A 5441-nucleotide genomic window follows, 5' to 3' on the forward strand; every position below is an offset into this window, starting at 1 on the left:
CTGCTGGGGATGGTGCAGGGGCTGGTCCGGGAGAACGGAGGCGGCCACTACAGCAGCGGAAGCGCCGTGGAAAGCGCTGCTGGGAGTGCGTTCGGCATGACTGCTCTTGCAGCCGCGGTGGCTCTTGTCCGTGCCTTCCTGGTCGTCGCCGTGTTGGTCACAGCGATCGCCATGGCCTGGTGCAGATTTCCTGCAGACATCTTGTCCTGCCTGAAGAAGTGGGCTGCAGATGCCTTGTCACGGCTGCATCATAAGTGTAATTTCCTCACCTTCCCAGTTCCTTTTTTTAAAAAGCCCAACGGGCACGTTTCAGGCGATCGGTACACAGATGCATAAAGCATCTGCCACATCCACGAACCTCCCTGCTTCAGTGGTGTCTCTGGTTCCGAGGTCGGCTTCCAGCCGCGCCAGTGGGTGGTGCGCCACACCTCTCCAGCAGGGGGAGCCCCGTGGCCCGGCGGCGGGACCCCTGGACCCCCACCCTCACTCCCCCACTAGTGCACGGAGCCTCTCCGGAGGGCCTGTTCCCAGAGAAGCCCGAGAGCAGCCACGGCCCAGCTGGGTCGGCGGCAGAGAGCGCAGGGGACGTTTGCGCGAGGGTCCTGGCCCACAGACGTCGCCCGGGGACCGCAGCCTCTCGCCCAAAGAGGACGACAGTGCCGCATCAGCGGGAGGGCGAGGCGAACGCCGATCGCTGGGGCGGATGGCCAGCGCGGCCCCCGGGAGGTGCCAGTGCCGAACACGGGGGCGGCCGAGCCCCTCAGCGTGCGCTCCGGGCTGCTCGGGCCTGAACGCAGCGACCGGGAGGCCTCCCACCCCGACAGGTCCGGCGGTGGCCAGGCCGCCCTTGGGGCAGCAAGTTCCAGGGCAAGCCGGCAGGGGGGGTTCCTGGCGCGTGGGCCCGGCTGCGGCCTCGGAGGGCAAGCGCCTGCTCAGGAAGGGGCCTCGGTGCCCCGGGGCGCCCTCCACCCATCTTCATCAATGTCAGAGAGGGGCTTTGCCTCTAAAATTTATTTCATTTAAAATGTCATATGCCATCATTCATTAAAAATTGCACGACAGTTTACAATTTAAAAAACACAATTCAGTAATAAAACAATACAAAACTCCTTAGTGCCAGTAGTTGATGCTAAAATAATTAAAGTACCATTTAACAGTAAAAATTTGCTTGTGCCCAGCTCCCAAATTGGAGAGGACGCTCCGGGGTGCCATGCCTGCAGGAGAGACGGTGCTTGCACAGCCGAAAGGCTCCTGGCCACACGCCACCGGAGGAGGAGCTGCCCGGCCGGGCGGTGGAAGCAGCGGCAAAGCCAGGAATGGTGGGAGAAGGGGGGCCCCGGGGGCTCTGCGTGGAGGAAACACCTGGCCACTGAATGGCGGGGGCGGGGCGGGGAACGACACCTGCACTCGCCCCGGGCATTGCCAGCCCCTCTCATGCTGCTGACCCGCCTCCTCAGCCCCCCCCTCCCCGGAATGGGCAGGCCTGGACTAAGCAACCCGGACTGGACCGCGGTGGAATAACAGCGAATTGCGGCAGGATGGATTCTCTCCTCCCTCCCTTCCCTGCATCTCTCTCTCTCTCACACACACACACTCACACGCACACTCACAGGCACAGGGCCCACTGCAGATTCCTGGGTGCCCCTGAGGCCGCTCCCTTGGTGGCTGCCAGGCCCACCCATCCCACAGCATTCCCGTTGCCGGGCCGGAGCTGGAGGGCAGCCAGCAGGGCTGTGCCCATTTCCAGAGAGATCCAGGGCTGGATCACACAAAGCTGCATATGCAAATGCATGTGCCTAATCAGGCCTTTCCTGTTTGTGCAAGGAAAGCCCACTAACCTCCTGCCTGGTTTTCCAGGGCAGAACCACGCCCGCCCCACACGGGCCGGCTTAACGAACCCCCGGGCCTGGGCCTGGGCCTGGGCCTGGGCCTCTCCGTGGCCACTGTTCCGAAGGAAAAGCCAGGCGGGAGGTTGCTGGGAGGCGCCAGGTGCTCCGGACAAATGGCTGGAGCCACGGAGTCCACCTGGCTCAGGTGATAAACAGGAAGGAATGGAGCACGGACACGGCTGGCGGCCTGATTTTGCCTGGCTGGACGCTGAGCAGGGACCCCCTTCCTGTTCTTCGCATCGGGATGATTCCAGTTCTGTAGAATAGTTCCATGAAGGGGTTGTGTTGCTATGAACCATACAGCCCTGACTGTCATTTGCTGGTTTATGGGCTCAGGGTTCCAGACCCCGTCAATCTCCCTTCTCTAAGTTAGTTGGAAAGACAAGCAATGCCTGATCCTCCCTCCCTCCCTCCCTCCCTCCCTCTTCCTTCCTTCCTTTCTTCCTTCCTTGGACTTTTACACCTCCTGCAGAACAGATCAGCTTGCCAAGGCCGTTCAGGAGCAAATACACAAAAAGAGCAGCCGAATCCTAACACGCAGCACGGCCACACACAAAAATGCGCCGCAGTAGCCCAGTGGTGACAGCAAACTGCAAGGAGAACTGGCAGTGGCAGAAGCGCCGCAGCAGCCAATGCCTCCGGGAGCAGCTCTGCGGCCTCCCCGGAGGCCAGCCCTCCGAAAGGTGCGTCGGAGCCGCAGGCTGGCCGGCTGGCCCTACGGGGGCTTGGCCGGCTGCTGGGCTGCGGCGCTCCCGCTTCCCCGGTCAGCGGCTGGCGGCACGGAGCTTCACGCTCCCCAGCTCGGGCCTTTCGCTGCCTGCCAGCCCTTAAACCAGAGCTGAATCGGGGGCCGCATCGCAGCGCTGCACAGGCAGGCAGAGCACCCGAGAAGTGCCGGGGCAGCAGGCGCTGGCTCGTTTCCACGGCTGAAACCTGTGGCTCTTAACGTGCAATTAACGGCTGCTTCAGGCTCAGTCATCTGGGAGAGACGGAGAGAGGAAGGAGCTGCGGGCGAAGAGCGGCCAGGCCACGAATCCCCCAGGCTGAGCTGCCGCCCGGCAAAACAGGCGAGGCAGCCGTGCACCTTGCAGGTATTCCGGGGGGCTTCTGTTGCAGGGACCGGGAAGCAGAGTGGGAGGCAAGCGGATTACGCGGTGGAGGGGGGCAATCCCCCCGCCGTCCATCTCCTTTTGGCCTGGGGGAGTTGCGGGGGACGAGTGCAGGCTTGGGTGTTGTCTTACTGCAGAACCCGAGTCCTCCTGTGATGTCCTGAATCGCGGGACATGTGGGGGGGGGGGCATCAAAGGAAAGCCTCCCCCAAACCGGCCGGGGGAAATGCATGGGGTGCCCGACTTCCCGGGGGCTCCAGTCCCAGTGGGAGGGGGGGCCCGTCTCCGGCAGGCCGTTTGCTGAGATGCCGCTTCTGCGTGTGGCGGTTTCTCAGTGTGAGGTGTCACCGGAGTGCCGTGGGTCCCATCCTGATGGAGACACGGGCACTTTACACTTTACACGGGCACTTTACACAAACAGCCCTTTTGCGACAGCAAGTCCAGAGCACAGGCAAGCATGCCGAGTGGTCGCAGCTGTGACACCTGCCTGAGGCTGGTGTGTGGTGTGTGCTGCTGAACAACCAGGGGATTCCGGCCAGCATCATTCCTTCTGCAAACCCCTTTACCCAAGTTCCCAGCTGGAAGTCAGAGCAATAACCACATGCCGTTCCTTGATGGGCAACGCCGTGCGCCAGGATCCCTTCCGTTCCCAAACGGCATCCTGCGTGTCCTTCCTCAGCATTCCTGGGCTAGCCTCACTCTAAACTCCTTCCCGTTTTATTCCCATCCCAAAATATTTCACATCATCTTCATTCAGTGACCTCTTGCACAGATACAGAAAACGTACTCTGCTTTCAAGGTTGTTGCTAGTCGCGAAGTCGTGCCCGACCCATCGCGACCCCATAGACAACACTCCTCCGGGCCCCCCTGCCCTCCACCCTCCCCTGGAGTCCACTCAAGCTCACCCCCACTGCTTCAGTGACCCCATCCAGCCACCTCAGCCCCTGCCCTCCCCTCCTTCTTTTGCCATCTATTGTTCCCAGCATCAGGCTCTTCTCCAGGGAGTCCTTCCTTCTCATTAGGTGGCCAAAGTATCTGAGCTTCATCTTCAGGATCTGGCCTTCGAAAGAGCAGTCGGGGTTGATCTCCTCTAGGACTGACCGGTTTGATGGCCTTGCGGTCCAAGGGACTCGCAGGAGTCCCCTCCAGCACCACAATTCAAAGGCCTCAATCCTTTTGCGCTCAGCCTTCCTCATACGGCTTCCCCTGCAAACCGGCCACCAACCTTGTGGCCCTGCGCTGCACTGACTCTAACCTGGCTAAATCCTTCCTGTAATGAGGGGCCCAAAACTGAGCACAAGACTCCAGTTGTGGGCGCACCAGAGTCATATAGTAATGTTGTTGTTGTTGCTCATCGCGAAGTCGTGCCTGACCCATCGCGACCCCATGGACAGCACTCCTCCGGGCCTCCCTGTCCCCCACCATCCCCCGGAGTCCACTCAAGCTCACACCAAGCGCCTCAGTGACCCCATCCAGCCACCTCATCTTCTGCCGTCCCCTCCTTCTTTTGCCATCTATTCTTCCCAGCATCAGGCTCTTTCAATACGGGGGCACATACTGGGATGCAACTCTTAGATAAGAATTTGGAGAATTCTGGGGCAAAGATGGATGGCCAGAAATTGCGTTGCACGGGGCGGTGGCCAGTTTTCCCCGTGCCCAATCCCTTGTTTTGATGTGCAACGAGCTGGCACGACTCAGCGCAGCCCTTGGAAGCGAGCCGAGCCGAGCCGCCACCTCGAGCACCCGCAGCGGGGCTCAAACAGGGGGGCGAGGAGCCCAGCGACAGCAGAGCTTCTGCTCCAAAGGAGATGGCAGGCAGCCCAGCCCTTCCTTTGTCTGGCAAACAAACACAGCAGGTGGAAACTGCCCCCCCCCCGCCCTTTCTGCCCAGGGCTGCGTTTCAAGATGCATTGGATTATCCAGGGCCCGAGCTGGTTTTCCGTGACACAATCCGTCATCAGTGTGTGTGTTAGCGGTTTTCATTTTTTATTTCTTAAAATAAGGCGTTAGGGCGTGTCGTGAGCGGAGCCGGCTGGAGCCGGGGGTCAGGCTAGATGGCCCGGGAGGCCCCTTCTGGCTCGCGCTGCTTCTCTGTTAACGCCCTTTCTTGACTTGCTTTTCGGGCTGTCGCGAACTGCCAAGAGAGCCTCAGCCACGCACAGTGCAGAAACAGAAGCCGTAACGCCCCGGCTCTTCCCCAAATTTGAAAATCACGCCCCATGCCGCCTTTGGTATCGGGCGGGTATCTGTGGATCCGGCGCCGGGTCCGCCCATTCACCCCTTCTCTCTCCCCCGTTTGCTTCTTCGTTTCCATGCTGCCAAACGAGCCTTGGCTGCTCGACTTCCGCGCATTTTGAAGCGAAGGCGCTTTTCAAAACCGGCTTCTGCTGCTCGAAGCAGCGGGCGGAAAGAGGCGGGACCCGCCTCGGGAACCCCCCCCCCC

General features: G+C 60.9%; 1 protein-coding gene across 1 annotated transcript in view; it reads left to right on the forward strand.

Annotated features, from left to right (window-relative positions):
• The first annotated feature begins 2814 nt into the window (after nt 1–2814).
• LOC123024461 (GTPase IMAP family member 4-like) overlaps nt 2815–5441 on the forward strand; it is a 6488-nt gene continuing 3861 nt past the window's right edge. Inside the window, exon 1 of the mRNA XM_044432180.1 lies at nt 2815–2980. The gene's annotated coding sequence lies outside the window, so the exon portion shown is untranslated. The remainder of the gene's footprint in view (nt 2981–5441) is intronic.

Source organism: Varanus komodoensis, unplaced genomic scaffold, assembly GCF_004798865.1.
Source record: "Varanus komodoensis strain SLA01 unplaced genomic scaffold, ASM479886v1 scaffold231, whole genome shotgun sequence".
Classification (NCBI taxonomy): domain Eukaryota; kingdom Metazoa; phylum Chordata; class Lepidosauria; order Squamata; family Varanidae; genus Varanus; species Varanus komodoensis.